The sequence below is a fragment of the Phocoena sinus genome, chromosome 10 (genome assembly GCF_008692025.1).
Source record: "Phocoena sinus isolate mPhoSin1 chromosome 10, mPhoSin1.pri, whole genome shotgun sequence".
In the NCBI taxonomy this organism is placed as follows: Eukaryota; Metazoa; Chordata; class Mammalia; order Artiodactyla; family Phocoenidae; genus Phocoena; species Phocoena sinus.
In genome coordinates this window covers 85,466,147-85,487,377 of record NC_045772.1, presented here as the reverse complement: position 1 = coordinate 85,487,377, position 21,231 = coordinate 85,466,147, and the positions used below count along the sequence as shown (strand labels likewise).

General features: G+C 37.1%; 1 pseudogene; it reads right to left on the bottom strand.

Annotated features, from left to right (window-relative positions):
* Positions 1 to 1,053: 1,053 nt before the first annotated feature.
* On the bottom strand, positions 1,054 to 20,224 carry LOC116761221 (annotated as a pseudogene).
* Positions 20,225 to 21,231: the final 1,007 nt, after the last annotated feature.

Genomic DNA, 21,231 nt, shown 5'->3' with positions numbered 1-21,231 from the left:
TCTAAAAAATGTAAATTTGTCTATAATAACAGAATATAGATCAGTGTTTGCCTGGGGCTGGGAAGGAGGTGGGGAGAGGCAGGAAGCAGCCATAGAAAGGGGTACAAGGAAACTTTTGGGTGTGATTAATATGCTTGTTATGGTGATGTTTTTCACAGGTGTGTACATATGTCAACTGTATACTTTAAATACATGCAATTTACTGTATACCAACTGTACCTCAATGAAGCTGTCAAAATTATCGAGGAAAATAGTTCAATATCCAGAATCTGACAATCAAAGATTACTGCAAACTCTTTCCTATTTAATGTGAGTGTGTTTTCAATATGAAGTGGGTCTTGACCCAATGCTACTGAAATTATCTGATATATCACTTATCTTTATAAATTGTTTAAAAGTTTTTTTATTTAGAAATTTCATTAGCAGTTTTAAAATTAATAAGGCCACACTATTGGAATATCATGTAATTATGTTGGTGCCTTTCTTGCTAGAGTTATTATTATTATTTGCACAGTTAAAAGCTTTTAAAATAAATGATGAATATGCAGTACAGTATTTATGGGGGATGCAAGTGCATCTGGAAATAAAATACAACAAATTATTCACAGTGGTTCTCTCTGGGGTAGAATTACAAGCTCCATGGCTGATTTAATACATGGCCCTACTGTTTTGATTTTCTAAAATTAACATGCTTTATAATCTCCAAAAACGGATCTTTCGATTTTAAGAGAAAACAAAGAACTTCAGGTAAAGTTCCTGACACAGTGACTGGCACAAGACACTCACTGAACTGTAGCTATTACCTAAACCTCATATAACTGGCAGCCTTCCTGGGAACGCTGGAGCATCTTCAAAGAAACCCTATTCTAGTTCTCTACACAGACCCAGAGGCAAGACAACATGGAGAGTCTATTTATTCAACAGCCGCTTTGAAGACAAATACATCCCCTCAGTAGTCTGAGGGGATATATTTCCCCTATTTCTACTTCAGTCCTTTTCCACAAATTTCTGTCCTTTGCAGGCTAGAGCCTGATGCAAAAAAAGACAGTTGTCCTAGATATACCCAATCTTTGAGGGCACAGTTTGGAAATGCACAGGACCCTTGTAAAAGTGGGACAGCAGTCTCACCGTAGCCCACAAGGAAGTAGAACCTGTGCACAGGCAGTTGCCTCAGGACCAGAGCACAAATCTCCACCTGGTTAGCCTGGCGCTTTAGAATAAGCTGGTCAGGGAGGCAGCCGGGGAAGATCCCCAACAGAAACTGGCGAAGGAAAACATCTTCCACCGTTCGCTCTGTAGCCTGGCCCTCCCCATCCAGGTTACCTGTGTGCAGTGACAGCCAGTCCTTGCGGTGGGTGACATGGCGAGCCGCGTCCGCCTCCTCGCAGCTCACTAGCTTCTCCCCCTTCCGGACTCGAGCCGCCCGGTTCTCGGCGCCGACCTCGCTGGTGTTCAAGTCTCGCGAGACGCCCGGCAGCTTCCAGTTCTAGAGTGCATACGGGCGCCGCCATCTTGGGCCATAAAGTTATCGATTTTTTAATGTTTGTCCTTTCAGGGGCTAAATATGCCCTTATTTTCTCCACCTTCCCGGCCTGCCACGCTCCTCTCCTCCCCGTGTCCTTTCCGTGTGTTATTTTCTATCAACCAAAAAAAAAAGTACCATCTGAAAAGCAAACTGAACCAAAGCATCACTGACTTTAAATATCAGGGCTTTATTTCCTCATTTAGCCATTGAATCAGAGATAACACTTTATGCAGATGAGGTTCAGTTTTGGAAAGTGTTTTATACCGGAACAGTGAATATTTCTCTCTAGTACTGACGATTAATTGCTGTTCTCTCACATGTATTGATTCATAGCAACCAAGAAGCTTAGCTTTTTTGTTTTTTCTTTTTTTTGCGGTACGCAGGCCTCTCACTGTTGTGGCCTCTCCCCTTGCGGAGCACAGGCTCCGGACGCGCAGGCGCAGCGGCCATGGCTCGCAGGCTCAGCAGCCGTGGCTCACGGGCCCAGCTGCTCCGTGGCATGTGGGATCCTCCCGGACCGGGGCACGAACCCGCGTCCCCTGCATCGGCAGGCGGACTCTCAACCACTGCGCCACCAGGGAAGCCCAGAAGCTTAGCTTTGAATACAAGTATGGTACGGATTGATTTGTGCCAGGGTTATTAGATGTTTCAATCAAGTGGATCTTCCTTTATTTCATCAGCTTGGTTTGTACACCGGGCTCATACACAGAGTCTCAAAGGTTGCTAAAAGCAGCCCTAACACAGAGTGAAATCAGTGCTAAATTAAGTATCAAAGATGCAGTTACTTTTTTTTCTCCTACACCTTGGAAGAGACACCTATGACACAGTGAAAAGTTAAGATGGTATGGGATCAACTCTTTAATAAAATCATTGGCGCAATATGCCCCCTGACAAATCAAGAACCCAGAGAGAAAAGACAATTTAATAAATGACAGCATTTATGACCCTCCCCTATATAACACTTACAACACTTGTTCAGAATACATTTATTTGGAAAGGTAGAGTTAAACTTTGTACTCAGAGTTCTTTTCTTTTTAAGAACTAACCACTGATCCCAATATAGCTTCCCAAGGGAGAAAGAAACTTACTCTAAAATGGAGAGTAATTTCTTTGGAAGGTACAGAATCCTTGTCACAGAAGATTTACAAAAAGTTATTTGACAGTAAGGATAGAACTTATAAAAATGATGTCTTGCGATTCCTACAGATGCTATAATTCTGCCATTCTTTGGGAATTAGTACATTGGCATAGTAAGAAGACCAATTTTAAAAGTCAGACTAGAAATTGCATTTTATTTAAAATTAGAGGAATTCAGTTTTACTTATAATCTATATATATTCAGGCCATTTAACCTGAATTGGATCATATTAAAAATGAGAAATCTCTAATCTACCATAGTGATACTACCAGTATTTTCTTCCTTCCAAACACAAACGTGTACATACCATATGATTCCATTTGTGTGAAATTCTAGAGTACAAAAACCTAACCTATAGTTTCAGAAAGCAAACAGTGTTTTTCTGAGGCCAGGATTGGGGGAATTTACTGAGAAGGAGAACGAGAAACTTTTTAGAGTGATGGACATAGTCTATATCTTACATCATGTGTCAAAAACTCATCACACTGTGCACTTAAAATGTATTCATGTTATTGCTTTTAAATTCTACTTCAATAAAGATTTTTAAAACTATATTAAGATACCATTTTTTACCTATCACATTGGCAATAAATTCAAAAGCTTGACAACACACTTTTTTCGTGCGGTTGTGGGGTAATCAACACTCTCACATTGCTTAGGGAAGAAAAAAACGTTTCAGGCTCTAAGGAGGGTAGTCATATGCCTCTTGATACAATAGTTGCAGAATATGTAGCATTCCTGCCAAAAAATGCATTAACAGAATCTAATCATGTGAGGCTATCAGACAAACCCAAATTCAGAGACATTCAATTGATCTGAACTCTTAAAATTTTTCAATGTTAAAGACAGAGGAATAGTTCCAGATTGAAGGAGACTAAAGAGTTATGACAACTAAATGCAATATGTGCTCCTAGACTGGATCTTAGAACAGAAAAAAAAAAAAAAAACAAAAACAGTTATAAAGGACACAAATGGGACAATTGATAAAATACAAATAGAAACTTATGTAAGATAATACTGTTATATCAACATTAAATTTCTGAAATTATCTTTACACTATGGTTATGCAGGAAAATGTCTTTGTTGTCAGGAGATATACACTGAAGAATTTGGGATTAAAGGATTATTGTGTCTGCAATTTACTCTCAAATATTTCATCAATAATAATAGTGGCAATGATTAGAGAGGTAAATAAAGCAGATACGGGCAAAACATTAATGACCGTTGTCTCTGAGTAAAGGTTATATGGGAGTAGGATTTTTACAACTTTTTAAGTTCGATCGTTCTTTTAAATTTGGATTTTCAAATAAATAATTAAAATGAATCTTCAAATAGCAGTTTCTCAATTGAGAAGGAAAGCCAAAAGAGAAAGGAGAGAATTTTTTTTTCCTTGGGCTCTCAGAATTGAGTAGACCTCTTGGATTCTCGGGAAAGACTTCAAAATGTCCCAAAGATTATAGCTTTGGGGTGTGTCTAGGAGCTCAGGAAGTAAGGCCAGAAAATAGTCTGGGTAGAAAGTGGGCAAAAATGCATATGCATGATGGTAATGGAAGGAGGTCAGTATTTCTGCAGGCTTACTTCTGCTCCTGCTTTGCCAGTTTGCTTCTCTAACTCAGGGGGCTATGAACATTTCATTGCAATTTGGCAGCACTGGAAAATGTACATACAGTAATAGTAAGAGGTGTTGATGGCCACAATAATTCCCTGGGAAGAAAAACATGTTCCAGAATTTACCTTGAAACTGGGGTGGACAACTTCTTTAGTCCACAATGCAACCCTTAAGATTAAGACTGTATATTAGAGTCACTGCCAGATCATTATGGTTTGGAATATCCCAAGAAAGAAGACAAAGATAGAAGGGAATTCTGTGGGGAAAAAAGGGAAGAAGGGAGAGAAAGACAAGAATAAGCACATGCTGCCAGCACTACCTCAGCTGCCGCTGGAAGGCACTCGCAAGAGGTGGTTGCTTCGGCTCTTACCCCTCCCACAGACCTCAGAGAGGACGATTGCCTGAAACACAGGGGCTGGCTACTGCGTTAGGGAGATGACACTTTTTTCAAGTCAAAGAAATTTAAACTGGGCAAGGGCTCACTACTCCTTTGAATTTTTATAATTCTTTGTTCTAGTTTGTCAACACTTGTCTCATGCCTCCCTTTATTTTATTTTATTTTATTTTTTTTGCGGTACGCGGGCCTCTCACTGTTGTGGCCTCTCCTGTTGCGGAGCACAGGCTCCGGACGCGCAGGCTCAGCGGCCATGGCTCACGGACCCAGCCGCTCCGTGGCTTGTGGCATCTTCCCAGACCGGGGCACAAACCCGCGTCCCCTGCATCGGCAGGCGGACTCTCAACCACTGAGCCACCAGGGAAGCCCTATTTTAATTTTTATACATGTTTTATCTCCCTTATCAACAGATCTCCTACAGGCTGAGTACAGAACATAGTAATTTTTATGCTCCTCAAAAAGTTCAGTAAAATGCCTAACAACTCATGCTCAATAAATATTTATTGAGGGAACATGACATTAAAAAAAAACAAAAACAAAAAAATCTAGGCCATCAATAGTTCACTTGACGTGTTGTTGTGTGTGAGAGCCCCCTAGCGTGCAAAAAGAGCTGTGTGAAGGAGCCCAGATCAACAGGAATTTAAGCAAGTTTTCAAGGGAATGATCTTGGACTCACTTCTTTAATTCAAGATGCTTTTCTTTTCTTATCTCTCTGATTTATTCTTCTGAGGGGAAAGATCAGTTTTAGAATATTAAAACTCATTAATTCTCCAGGACAGCAGCACTGACTATGCTTCAGACTCCTTCCCAAAGGCCTTTTCATTCAACCCATTAATGGAAGATAAAGTGTGGCATTGATTCTAAGATACATCTTTTCACATTTTAACATTTCTGACAAACAGCATCTTATCGATGCCTTTCAAGGTCACTCTTTGCTAAGCAGTAATCATGGCATTGTTGCCATAGCCTACATGTGTGCACACTTGGTTATGGCACTTCTCACATCAGTTATGAGCATTATTTCTATCAAGTTTGTTAAATTTAACTGTCGTTTGAATATATTTTAAAAGATATATACTAAGATACACTAACTGCATATCTATATCTATACATGCACACACATACACATACACATAGAGAGACAGAGCCATACTTGGCTTTAAAACATAAAGCTATTGTGTATGCAAAAAAGGCAAGAAAATTATGTAGTGGGATGTAAATCAGTTCGTGTAAATTGATTATTTTTTGAAAGAATTCCAGATTGTGCTCCAAAACAACAACAAGTTTCCTACAAGGCCTAAGAAGGGAAGAGACCCAGAAATCGATAGAGCTGTGTTGCATTCTATTACGAGATGCATGCAAAAAGATTGCTTATTATGTGCCAAGCAATGCAGCCAGAAGTGGGAAAATCTGCAACTCTCCCTCTGAATAGATAAAAGAAACTCCAAAGTAATGAGTGACTGATGTGACCTATTTGCGCATTGCGCAGACTATCAGTAAGATGTTAACTTGTCAGCACCTTCCTGATTTTTTGGAACAGAAGCGGTTTACTTGTAACGATACATGATTCATCTGAGGTAAAAATGGAAACAGTAATAATGGTAAATTGAAAATCCTGGTGAATCTCAAGGTAGAAACACTTCTCAAAATCATATTGACAATGTTAGAAGTATTAAAGAGATCAAGATAGTGAACACAAGTAATAAAAATCAGCATGTCTACAGCCACTATGAAAACAGTGTGGAGGATCCTCAAAGAATTAAAAATAGAACTACCATATGATCCAGCAATTCTGCTTCTGGGAATATACCCAGAGGTGACAAAAGCACTAACTGGAAAAAATATTTGCACCCCTGTGTTCATAGCAGCATTATTTACAATAGCCAAGACATAAAAACAACCTAAATGTCTATCAATGGATGAATGTATAAAGAAGCTGTGATATATATATATATGTATGATGGAATGTTATATATATAAATATATATTTATATATGATGGAATGTTATTCAGCCATAAAAACAACAACAACAAAAATGAGGAGACGCTACCATTTGCAAGAACACGGATGGATCTTGAAGGCATTATGCTAAGTGAAATAAGTCAGATAGAGAAAAACAAATACTATATGATCTCACTTACATGTGGAATCTAAAAAAACCCCACAAAAACCTAGAAAACTAAACTCTTAGAAAAAGAGATCAGATATGTGGTTACCAAAGGTGGAGGGGAGTGGGAGGTGGAACTGGAGGAAGGTGGTCAAAAGCTAAAAACTTCCAGTTATAAGATAAGTAAGTACTAAGTATGTAACATATGACTATAGCTAACACCATTGTATGATATATAGGAAAATTAAGACAGTAAATCCTAAGAGTTCTCATCACAAGGAGAAAAATTATATTCTTTTCTTCTTTTCTTCTTTTCTTTTTATTGTGTCTATATAAGGAGATGGATGTTAGCTGAACTTATTTTAATTATTTCACAATATATGCAAATCAAACCATCATGCTGTATGCTATACACTTATACAGTGATGTATATCAATTATTTCTCAATAAACTGAAAAAATCAGCATGTCACTATGATAATATGCATAATTACTGATGACTGAACAATTATCTCCATATATTTAAGCCACAACATGAAATCTAAAAATGAGATCTTCTCCAAAAGCGCATTATGTATAAATGGCAAAATAATTGGATGGATAATGGTTGAGTTAATGGTGGCCTAGCTAAAAGTTACTTGGAATTGGTGTCAACAGCTACCCATAACTCATACAGTAGTTTGATTTCTGATGCATTTCATGCCCATGTATCTTAATGGTTAAAGGAGAAGCTCATTGAAAACTAACTTGAGTTGCCTTTGCTATTCTTGATTCTTTCTTTTTCCATATAAATTACAAGTTAAGTTACACAACGAACTCTCTAGGTCTAGATCAATTTTAGGAGCAATGACATCTTTAAGATATTGAATCTTTTTGTTCATGAATATAGTGCATCTCTCAATTAATGTAGATCTTCTTTACTGTCAATAAATTTTATAATTACTTTGTAAAAGACCTCTGAAATTTTTGTTGTATTTGTCATGGATTGACATTTCATTATTTTTGTTGCTATGAAATAAAGTAATTTTATTTTTCAAATTGTATTTTCTAGCTGTTAGAAAGTAGTAGTGATAAAAAATAAAATTGACTTTCATATGTTGATCTTATATCTAGTAACCTTGCTAGATTTCTGCATTAATTTTTAAACTTGTCAAATATTGGTAGGTGAATTTGGTAATTTTGGGTTTCCTGTCATTTTTTAAAAGAAGAGTTTTGTTTTTCCTTTCAAATTACTTTATTTGTATTTATTTATCTATTTATTTTAAACTGATTTTTATTGGAGTATAGTTGACTTACATGTTGTGTTAGTTTCTGCTCTACAGCAAAGTGAATCAGTTAAACATATATCCACTCTTTTTTAGATTCTTTTTCCATATAGGTCATTACAGAGTATTGAGTAGCGTTCCTTATTAGTTATTAAGTTCTTATTCGTTATCTATTTTATATATAGCAGTGTGTATATGTCAATCCCAGTCTCCCAATTTATCCCTCCCTACCCCTTTCCCCCTTGGTAGCCATAAGTTTGTTTTCTACATTTGTGACTCTATTTCTCTTTGGTAAATAAGTTCATTTGTACCATTTTTTTAGATTCCACATATAAGTGATATCATATATTTGTCATTCTCTGTCTGATTTATACATCACTCAGTATGACAGTCTCTAGGTCCATCCATGTCACTGAAAATGGCATTATTTTGTTTTGGTTTGTTTTATAGCTGAGTAACTTTCCACTGTATATATGTACCACATCTTCTATATCCATTCATCTGTCAATGGACACATAGGTTGCTTCCATGTCCTGGCTATTGTAAATAGTGCTGCAATGAACATTGGGGTGCATGTATCTTTTCGAATTATGGTTTTCTCCAGATATATGCCCAGGAGTGGGATTGCTGGATCATATGGTAGCTCTATTTTTCATTTTTTAAAGAACCTCCGTACTGTTTTCCATAGTTGCTGTACCACTCTGCTTTCAGAAAGCAGAGGTAGAAACACATCCTAACTTATTTTATGAAGTCAGTTTTACCCTAATATCAAAGCCAGACAAAGATATCACAAGGAAGCAAACATCCAAATGAACGCATTCTTCATGAACATGGAAACAAAATTCCTACTAAAATATTAGCAAACCAAATCCTGAAACACATAAAAACTTTAAACGACATGAGAAAGTGGAGTTTATCACAGTTATGCAAGGTTGGTTTAATATCTTAAACTTGATTCATTTAGTACACCACATAAATAAAATAAAGAAAATCAAGTTGTTCATCTCAATAGGTACACAATAATGCATTTGTAAGTAGCAATAGCCATCCATGGTAACAACTCTCAAAAAGCTAGAAATAGAATTCAAATTTTTCATTCTGATAAGTAGCATATACAAAAAAACTAGAGCTAGTATTGTATTAATGCTGAAAGATGAAATGTTTTTATTTAAGATCAGGAATAAGGCAAAGATGTATATTCTCAGCATTTCTATTCAACATTGTGCTTGTGGTTCTAGCCAGTTCAGTAAGGCAAGAATAAAATTAAAGACATACTTATTGAAAAAAAGAAATACATGTGTCTTCACTTGCAGATGACATCAAAAGCACTATCTTTAAGGAAAAACATAAAATCAACTTAGTAAAAATGAAAATTTTTTATTTTCAAAAGACATTAATAAAATGAAGAAATAATTCAAACAAGGAAAAATATTTGCAAATATTATATCTGAAAAAGGATGTTCATACAGAATATATTTTTTAAATCTAGGAACTCAATAATAAGAGGAAACACTCCCCCCTCCAAATGTGCAATGCAAAGGATTTTAATAGACAGTTCACCAAAGAAGATATATAAGTGACTAATAAGCACTGAAAACATACTCAATTAGTCATTAGGGAAAAGAAAATTAAAACTCCATAGAGATACCATTACACACTAAGAAGGATATTTTTATTTATTTTATTTTTTATCATTATAATTTTTTACTATGGTAAGAACCATATAAAATGATATATACCCTCTTCACAGAGGTTTAAGTATGCAGTATAATATTACGAACTATAGGCACAATGTTGTACAGAAATTCTCTAGAACTTTTTCACCCTATACCCATTGAGAAGAGGGATATTTTTAAAAAGACTAACAATACCAACTGTTATTGAGTATGTGAAGAAACAATCATACATTTATGCTGGGTGTGTAAAATGTGTATAACTACTTTGAAAAACAGTTTTAGTAGTTTCTTAAAAGGAAAATCTTACCATGTGGATCAGCAGTATACACACAAATGTTTATAGCAGCATTATTCAAAATAGCCAAGGGCCTAAACTGGCCCAAATGTACATCAACTGTTGAATTAATTAGCAAAATGTGTTAAATGAATGCAATGGAATGCTATTTAGCAATAAAAAGGAACAAACTATTGATACATGCAATGACAGGGATGAATCTCAAAAACATTCTAATAAATGAAAGAAGCCAGACATAAATGACTGAATACTGTATTATTCCATTTATATAAAGTTTCCAGAAAAGGCAAAACTATAGAGGCTGAAAGCAGATCCACAGTTGTCTGGGGTTAGGGCTGAGAGCCAGGGTTGACTACTGGAATTAGGAAATTTTGGGGGATGATAGAAGGGTTATAAAATTGGACTCTGATAATGGTTTCACAACTATAAATTTTGCTAAAGATCATCAAACTGTACATTTACAATGGGTTAATTGTGTGGTACATAAAATACCCCAAAATAAAATTGTTTTTATTAGCAACCTAATTTATTGGCAACCTAATTTGTCAAGCTATTAGCAAGCGGAGCAGAGGGGACTGGAAAAATCCTCAGGTGCAACAATAATTTACTTGGCCTGACATCTCCCTGCTTACTAAACCACCATCAGAACCATTTTGATGTGAAAAGGTTAGTTAAGCTGGGCCTGAAAAACACAAGAACTTACATAATTTTGCACATTCTGGTGATGCCTAGAACTGGAGACTGCTGCTGCTAAATCCAAAAGTAAAACCTCTGTCAAAGTGCTGAAACTCAAAGATAAAAAAAATTCTGAAAGAACTAGAGGGTGAAAAAGAAGCTGAAATCACATATATGACAATAATTTTAGCAAAATCCTCATCAAGCACAAGGCAAACCAGAAGACAATGGAATGACATAGTTTAAATGTTAAAGTAAAAACTGTCAAGCTATATTTCTATACCCAGTAAAACATCTTTCAAAAATGAAAATGAACTATACACATTTTCAGATAAACAAAAGCTGTGAGAGATTTTACTGCCAGCACTACCAGAAAAGCTAAAGGAATTTCATCAAGCTGTTGAGAAATGATACCAGTTCTACAGAAAGGATGATAAAGCATGAAATTAGTACATGGGGGTAAACAAGCAAAGTATATTTTAATATCCCAATTTCTTTGAAAGACTAAGCAAAACAACAATACTGTATTACAGGGTTTATAAAATACATGGTAATAATACACATGTTGTCTTCATGTCAGTTTGAGCAGCTATAACAAAGTACCATAGACTGGGTGGCTTTTTTAAGCCACCACTGGGTGGCTTATAAACAACAAAAAAATTACACAAGAAAAATCTCACATTTCTGTAGGCTGGAAGTCTGAGATCAGTGTGCCACCATGGTCAAGTTCTGGTGAGGCCTCTCTTCCAGGTTTCAGATTTCTGATTTCTTGTTGCGTCTTCATATGATAGCAGAGAGAGGAAGCAAACTCTCTGGTGGCTCTTATAAGTGCACTAATCCCATTGATGAGGGCTCCACCCTCATGACCTCATTGAATCCTAATTACTATCAAAAGCCCCATGTCCTAATACCATCACATTGTAGGTAGAGTTTCAATGTATGAATTTTGAGGGAATGTAAACATTTACTTCACAACACACAACAATAGGAAAAAAAAGACAGGAGAGACAGAGTAAAGTGACTTATACTATTGCAAACTTCTCATATTATATATAAGGTGGTATATTAATTCAAGTTATACTGTGATTAAAGGTACATATTATAATTCCTAGAGCAACAACTAAAATAAAAGCATAGATTGAAATCCAATAAGGGAGATAAATAAGACACTAAGAAAACACATGATTAATCTAAAAGAAAACAAGAAAGCAACATGGAAGGAAAAAAGGAACAGAGCAAGCCAACAGAAAACAAATAGCAAGATGGCAGACTTAAACCCAGCCATATCAACAATAACGTTAATTATAAAGGGGTTAAACATTCCAATTAAAGGATAGAATTGTCAAAATAGATACAAAGCTAAACAAGACCCAACTATAAGTTGTTTACAAGTGATGCATTTTAAAAATAAATATAATGATAAGGAAAGTAAAAAAATGGAAAAAGATATACCATGAAAATAGTAATCATAAGGAATCTTGTGAGTCTTTATTAATGTCAGACAGAGTAGACTTCAAAACAAAGTTTATGACCAGAAGTAAAGGAAAACATTTTATTGATATATTTATCTTGATATTTATTTAGAGCATAATATTTATATTGTTATAAATGTTAATTCAGGTATCCCCCACTTTTCAAAAATTTGCTTTACACCATTTTGCGTCTATGAAAGACATATATTAGTACCTGTTTTCGCTAATGGAAGGAATTCTGAAGATAATTTTTGCTTTTACAAAAAAAAAAAGGCAAAAACTAAAAATAACATTCAGCTTTTGTCTTTTTTTTTTAACATCTTTATTGGAGTATAATTGCTTTACAGTGTTGTGTTAGTTTCTGCTGTATAACAAAGTGAGTCAGCTACATGCATACGTGTATCCCCATATCCCCTGCCTCTTGTGTCTCCCTCTCACCCTCCTTATCCCACCCGTCTAGGTGGTCGCAAAGTACCCAGCTGATCTCCCTGTGCCATGCAGCTGCTTCCTTTTGTTTTGCAGTGAACTGTTATAGAGGCTGCCCACACCCCGGGCACTGACAGTGGCACCTCCAAGATCCTTCTCCAGGAACTACACTCAACATCTCAGCATCAAGCTGCCATAGCTTTGAACTACGTCTGTGAGTATCTGAGCTTTATCTCAATTTATTTTGTGCATCTGTTTTCAAGATGTGTCCTAAGGGAATTGCGTCTTCACTTCATGCCATTTCTGATTACAAAAGGTTTCGTAAGAATGCTCTGCTTTTGGATAGCAGGGGAAGCCTGTAATAAAGGGTCAATTCATGAAGAAAACATAACAGTCTTAAAAACTATTTCTCAAGCAATCAGCTGCCGAGGTGATCAATTAGGACAATGAACCAACTTGAAAGTAGCAAGCAAGCCTTTATTCACTTATTGTGTCATCGCAAACAAGAGGCAAAAACAAGAGCCAGTTCCTAAGGGCTTCATTTTTCCTCATGGGACGGCACTGGACGAGAGTCAGATGGATGCAGTGCAGATGGGGGAGTCATCTCACTACCAAGGAGCCCTAAACAAAAGGCTTCTGCCTCTTTATGTCCCTATGGGCCAGGAGGAGGGAGAGATAGAAGGGCTAGGAGCAGAAAGGCACTGAGTTAAAGTGGAGGAAAGTGCCTTAACCCAGACCCTTGATTAGGAGGATATGTATTGGGCTAGGAATGCAGACATGCATCTGAGAATGGTTGTCCCAGGAGGTCCTGAGCCCCACACTGCAATTCACTCCAGAAAATCAATGCATCAGCTCTGTACAAACCTGGTGTGGCCGGGACAGCTTTGTCCCCACGAGGCCTGCCGGGCAATGCCTTGGAATGACCTGTGGTCAGGGCATGAAGGATCAGACAGTCGTTTGACCTGGAGTCAGACTCCTCAGTGTATGTAGTTTACAAGAGAATTGCAAAGTACCTAAAGCTAAAATGCACAGAACTGAAAAAGGAATGGGCATACACTTGGAGACTTTAACATTTCTTTTTTCTGTAATTGAAGGAGCAAACCGAAAAAACTGTCAGTAAGGATACACTTGACCTAGTAAACATTTTTTAGCACACTCCTGCCAACAGCTGTGCTCATGGAAGCTGGGCCATAAAACAAGGCCCAATAAATTTCAAAAAATTTAAATCATACATAGTATATTTTCAGATCATGACAGAATTAAGTCAGAAAGAGATACCAAAAAGATACTAGTAAACACTACACATATTTGGAAATTAAAATATACACTTCTAAAAACCCATGGGTTAAAGAAGAATCACAAGGGAATTAGAAAATATTTTGAATTAAACAGTAATACAAGCACTACATATCACAATTTGCGGCGGCCACTTCTACTTCCATTCCTTGGTTCCCCAGATCAAAATATTCTAAATACAATCCAAATATCTAAATATAAAAGAAACTGGTTACTGTCCAAAACATACACCACATCTTGTAAGATGGTACCACAACCTCCTAAGATACTGTCTCTCAGATGGTCCTTAAAGTGAATCTCTATTAGGCCCTGCCAGCTTTCTGTAAGGCAACTGCTTTTAGGTCAGTGTTTCTCAAACTTTTTTCATTACCCCCCCAACCCTTATTCCAAGGAAATTTAAAAAAATTTTGCCCCTAATCATTATAATATCTAAGATTTTTTTGCCCCTTAAAACAATCTTTTGCCTTTTGTGGAGGCAGTATCACTCCCATTGAGAATGAATGTTCTCCATGATATGGTAAAGAGCAATACTTGTTAATTCCATAGGCAAAAGCTCCTTTTTATACTTCTTTTGCTGTAAAATGTGTCCGTGGTCAAAAGGATGTTGTGTGTTGTATATGCCAATATGGTACATAAGTCCTTCTGCAGATGGTGGTGTACATAAGTCATGGTGGTGATGGCAGAAGCATTGAGGACAGGAAAGACAAATCCAGAATAAGTGTCTATTTCAGTGAGAACAAATTGCTGCATCTCCATGATGGAAAGCACTGATAACCACTCTTGACCTTTCAAGGCATTAACTGTCCTATCTCAGTCTTAACCTTTATAAGAGATCGAGGCAAAACAGTATGTTGAATAGATACCAGTTAATCTCTTTTCTCAGTTATCCCGCTACTTTCTCTATAGGCTTCTATGCAGAGTTGTTTTGCTAGCAGGTATGGACGTTATGCATGGAATCAATAACCTGGCTTCCACCACTGCTGAGTGCCCAAGCAGTAATAGCATGGACCAATATAAAGATATACAGATTGCCAACAAACACATGAAAGGATGCTCAACATCACTAATCAGTAGATAAATGCAAATCAAAACTACAATCAGGTATCACCTCACACCAGTCAGAATGGCCATTAACAAAAAATCTACAAACAATAAATGCTGGAAAGGGTGTGGAGAAAAGGGAATCCTCTTGCACTGTTGGTGGGAATGTAAATTGATACAGCCACTATGGAGAACAGTATGGAGGTTCCTTAAAAAACTAAAAATAGAACTACTAAATGACCCAGCAATCCCACTACTGGTCATATACCCTGAGAAAACCATAATTCAAAAAGAGTCATGTACCACAATGTTCTCTGCAGCTCTACTTACAATAGCCAGGACATGGAAGCAACTTAAGTGTCCATCGACAGATGAATGGATAAAGAAGATGTGGCACGTATATACAATGGAATATTACTCAGCCATAAAAAGAAACGAAATTGAGCTATTTGTAGTGAGGTGGATGGACCTACAGTCTTGTCATACAGAGTGAAGTAAGTCAGAAAGAGAAAAACAAAGACTGTATGCTAACACATATATATGGAATCTAAAAAAAAAAAAAAATTGTCCTGAAGAACCTAGGGGCAGCACAGGAATAAAGACGCAGACAGAGAGCATGGACTTGAGGACACAGGGAGGGGGAAGGGTAAGCTGGGATGAAGTGAGAGAGTGGCATGGACATATATACACTACCAAGTGTAAAATAGATAGCTAGTGGGAAGCAGCCGCATAGCTTTGTGCTTTGTGACCACCTAGAGGGGTGGGATAGGGAGGGTGGGAGGGAGACTCAAAAGGGAGGGGATATGGGGATGTGTGTATACATATACTGATTCACTTCGCTATAAAGCAGAAATTAACACACCATTTTAAAGCAATTATACTCCAATAAAGATGTTAAAAAAAAAAAAACTGGGGTTACTCTGAAATATATTTTGTATGAGAGACTGCCAAGTAAACTTACACTGTTATGTTCTTGAGTTTATCACTCAGTAAACTTCACAAGATTCAATTCAATCATCCTACATCTTTAGTCCTTCATACCATCAAGAATCTAACTGTATATTCAAATAATAAGTTTTCAAACAAAAATATAGACTGTGACTTGTAATTACACTTCTTTTAGGTTTAGGAATTCTTGAGTAATTAACGCCTTTGGATTCTTAATATCTGTTTTTGAACGCTTAAACCAAAATAAAGTAGAACAGCAGGACTCAGTAATATCTAGATATTTTTACTTAATGATAGTTGGTGAAAACAAGTGAGATCTATTTTCCTCATGTGATCTGAGAATAGATTAGAGCAACCCACATTTATGCTGGAGCTGTGCCCTTTTCCCCCAAATGATTCAGCTAAACCTCATGAAGATTTAACATTAGGTAATAGAATGTCCTTTCCTAAAATAGCTTTAGTCCAAAAAAGCTGTTATGTGAGAATGAAGTTCAGAGAATTAATAAGGAGATCTGCACAAAGCACCTTGACCAATTTCTGAGGAGAAATGTATGGTAAAGGATGGACCAAGGTGACTTTTTCTGATATCTCTCCCTCTTGAGAAAGTGGCAGAATGGGGCCACGAGAGTTCAAGGTAAATGGGAGTTTGAAGCAATTATCTAAATAATCCAGACAAGAAGGCACACTTGGGCTTGTCAAAGTCACTGAACCTAAATATTTTGAATCCTGTTAGAAATTTGTTAAAGTATCTCTAGGGCACACATACCGATATTGACTCATTGCGTGAAGGAAAAATGTTATCCCTGGAAAAAGTAGGCTCATGTACATATACCGTGTTAAATAAATGCTCAGTTTTCTTTCTACTTTACTTTGCCCGGTAGATAGTGTCTTTCACCTGCATAAGAAGTACGAATAATGTCCTTATATCCTATTCATAGCATTTATACTTCTGTATTTCTAAAATAATTTTATAAGTAGTATGAGTTTTCACCCAGAAGAAAAAAAAATCAGTGTAGCTGATATGAATACAAAATAAAGGAAGAAAAGAAAAGGAAATAGAATTACCCACACGCTTCTGGGAAATAAAAAGACTTCACAAGCTATAAAAAAAATCATTTTATTCACAGGGTACATTTCCAAAATTTCTCCAAGTAAGGGAGGTAGAGAAATTGAGACTTATTGAACCTTCCCAGTACCAGCCATAATTACAATGAACACAGCAAAGAAAAAGACATGTTTTTACAGCAAACCTCCTCCTATGACATTGCATTTAAATTCTGTGGAAAGAACAACTCAGCAGAACCAACAGAGATACTGTTTTTCTCAAGTCATATTATAAAAAGTACCAATTAAAGTTCTTTCTTACCTGCTACATATTCTATGAAACTAAAAAAAGAAGAAATGAAAAGCACAGATTTTCCCCACACCTACTGCCAGTGGAGTTTGGTTTTATTAGGAAGAAGTAATTCCAGGTATACTTCAAAAGTGATTTCAATTTTATGGTCTAATCTAACATCTTTTCCAGAATTACTGCATCTATGGACTTTTAGACTACTGTACGAGGAAGAATATTTGAATTTTTCTATTTTTTCTTAGCCCCAGTCTGCAAATCTGCTCTTGAAAGACATCCTGTATACATGTGGAATACTATATAATGTGCAATCATTGAGTTAAAGAGAAACTTTCTTTTTCAAAACTTTTCAGACTAACTATGCTGTATGGTTAACTGGAGTTCTAATCATGTTCCAGACTTTTAAAAATTTAGGCAAGTTTTCAGTGGAGCTCTCCTTGTCTGTTCTCGCCCCCTTCCTTCTAGTGTCTCTGACTTTGATGTACCCTAGTGGCCACCAATCATCACAAATTGTGAATCCTATATATTATGAAAGAGTTGTCTCTAGTAACCTACCAACAAGAAAGCCCAAAGGATTGGTGCTAAAGAATGAATGAGAAACAGAAAAAAAATTGTTTCCTTGATTCCACAAATGCTAGAATTTGCTGGACAAACAAACATTTTTAGTCTATGTGTCCCCCTGTGGCTAACACCTAAGGCGTTCCCTATGAGAAGGTTCTGCTACTTCAACAAAGGATATTTACATACTGTTATCAGACGTCTCCAAGGCCTATATACTATTGTGCATTTATATAAAATAGTCACATTCACTACACTTACAAGAGTTCTTGCTGATGATAAAGATACAACTTGGAACAAACATGGTTACACCTCTAGAGTGATGGGGTATACGAAGGATATACACAAGGAAGTGGGAGCCAAGCCAGAAAAAGTTAAGGCACCCTCTGCCATCCCCCCACCAGGTCAGCCATCTTTTTCTTTTCAATGGGCATAACTAATGCAAGGGGTGTGTGTGTGTGTTTACACTAGAACACAGGGGAGAAAATGCATCTATGTCTGCCTAAGTAATCATGAATATAAAAGCCTTTTACTGAGGTATAATTTTGGAAGCAGTGGATGAAAGCTAACTGTGCATAGCATAGGGTGATCGTGTTTCAAAGGGTCAAGTTCAAGGTAACACTTCCTACTATCGCTGCTGCATCATGACAAAAGATCTAAATAATCTTATTTTGGGAGAATGCATCAAAGTGGAGATGGAAGAGGGGTGTGAGAATGGGAGTGTTTGCATATTCAGGCTCAAACACCAAGGAAAGCCCAACTTGGAGAAGGCAGAAAGGGGGGTAGCATTTAGACCGTGAGGGTCCAAGTAGGTAAATAAGCGCCACTTCTGCTTTCTTCCCTAAGCATCTCACAGTCTCACGCTGCTTTCTCTAGTGTCTTTCCATCATTAGCCGTAACAACCGCATGACAATGTATTTCTTTTAAAATGTTTTGAAAAGGTTCTTGAGGCTGACACAAGGACAGCAGCCTCTGTACTCTCTCTTTGCTTCACACTAAGATCCTTCCCAGTGGTCTCTCTCCATTAAAGCCCTGATTTTTATCTGTATCTTTTTCATTTTGGTTAAACCTCTTTTTTTAAGATTATAATTTTCCATTTCTCTTACTATGTAGAGAAAAACAGACATATCTATCTCCTGACTTTCTCTGCCCTGGATAAAAATCACATCTCTTAGATGTTTATTGGTATCATGTGAAACATAAGCTTTCAAAATGACAAATAACTGGAGAAAATCTAATTACATAGAAGCAGAAAGAGACATGATCAATATACTTAGATACTATTCTATAAAACTCCCAGATAGCTTCGTATCATTGATTCTATCCCACAGCTAACAGGAAAGCAAATCAGAAAGAATTTTAGCACAATGTAGAGATCAATACAAACACAGGAGGTAGGAAAATTAGTGACCATAACCAAAATATAATTCCTCTTTTGTGCTTTAAAAAGTTATAGTTATGGGCTTTGGCTATCATACAAATGCTCACAGGTATTGTAAGTCAATTTATAGTAAGTTATTTACTCCTTATTTGTTAGAGATGGAAGAAATCAGAAATGCTGGCACCAGAAAATCAGAAGAAGGAGACAGAAGCATATATTTTTTCTTTATTGCAATGACAAGCAGAATTTTTGTGTTATGTTTGAATGAACTTTCCATTCATGTATTTATTTCAATCTCTCACCCCTAGGATGTAGGTAAAAACTTCAGAGAAGCCTAGGCTGGGGGTAAAGCCAGTAGTATCCATTTTCTTATGCTAGGAAGGAAAAAGGTTATAGCAATTGCAGATTCACACAAATCTCCTTTCACTTACAGAATAGGAATTTTATGGTGCTCAACCTAAACACTGTGGCTTCACATTTAGGATTTTATAAACAGACAGTCTAGGCTTCAGGATGCCTTTGGATGAGTCTCCAGGGTTTTCAAAGAGGCTACAGAACTTTCTCTAGGCTACTAGAGAACTAGTAGGATATGTGCTATCTTCCCAGCTTCAAGAACTCAGAAAATGCATCAGAGTAGAGAAAAAAAGCTCTATTTTTAATAAACACTGGCAAAGCCATAATCAGGTCAGGGATGACCAGAATTCTGTCACAAGACACCCAAATTTAGAGAGCACAAGTTTAAGCATCTCAGCAAATTTCCACACCAACTCTCTAGTCACAAGGCTACTAGCTCGACCCCGGAGCCAGGCCAGCTTCCTTGGTAGTGGACAGAGATAGAGAGTGCTGGAAAGCCAAGGCCAAGGGCAGAGACTTCTCTGACCCTTTGTATCCGGAAAGCATGGGGACTGTGGCGTTGTTCTTCCTTTCGACTTGCCTCTTCCTTGTCCCAGCACTCAATTCACTGAAGTTGTCAAAATTGCTACTTGTATTTAGTTGCTGTTACGGCTCACTTTGTAAGAGGCTTGACCTGTGTTGCGGGTGCCTCGGAGTTGTCTGCACACTTCCATCCCTGCTGTGTGCCCACTAAAATCAGATCATCTCAGAGGAGACCTCTACACTGGGAAGATGAAGAAATAAAAAGCACAGTATTGGGGCTTCCCTGGTGGCGCAGTGGTTGATAGTCCGCCTGCCGATGCAGGGGACACGGGTTTGTGCCCTGGTCCGGGAAGATCCTACATGCCGCGGAGCAGCTGGGCCCGTGAGCCGTGGCTGCTGAGCCTGCGAGCCGTGGCCGCTGAGCCTGCGCGTCCGGAGCCTGTGCTCCGCAACAAGAGAGGACACAACAGTGAGAGGCCCGCGTACAGCAAAAAAAAAAAAAAAAAAAAAAAAGCACAGTATTGTTCTCAACAATTTATTCCTCTACATGCTCATCCTCAAGTTCTCACAAACGTCCTTATAGCTCTTGATCTTTGAAACTCTACAGACAGAGAGCAGTTATTACCTGGTTCTGGTGGGAAAGTTTTTATACAACACAGTAAGAATTTCCTGAAGTTTTCAGTGGACTGTGATATTTTTTTCCTCTTAGGTCCCTCCTAACAAGGATTTATCAGTTAAAAATTTCACAAAGTCGGTATTTTTAAACATAGAAATGAAAACTCTAGGTGGCTGATTTTCAAAACAGAGAAATAGGAGGTGGTATATAATAAAATTACAACCTACCATAGCTGCCGACAAGAAGAAATGTTACCGATATCATTTCTATTTGAAATTATCTGTAACATTCCTGTAAAGCTTTTGACTAACCTCAGAATACTTTTGGCAAATTCAGAGTCCTAGGATTTTCCCAGTTATTTGCCATGTAGATTTTTAAGCCATGTTGCCCACTGCTTCAGGTACAAGTTATATTTAACCTAAACAAGGTTTTTACCCCAGAAAAGGGCATAAATCATCACAAAGCCAAACACAGGGTACTGTTTGAACATCTGTCACTTTGGATCATTTGCCCTTGTTAAAATAGCTAGAAGTGAATTCTATAGAAACAAAATCCAGGAAGCACTCCTTAACTTCCTGTGTT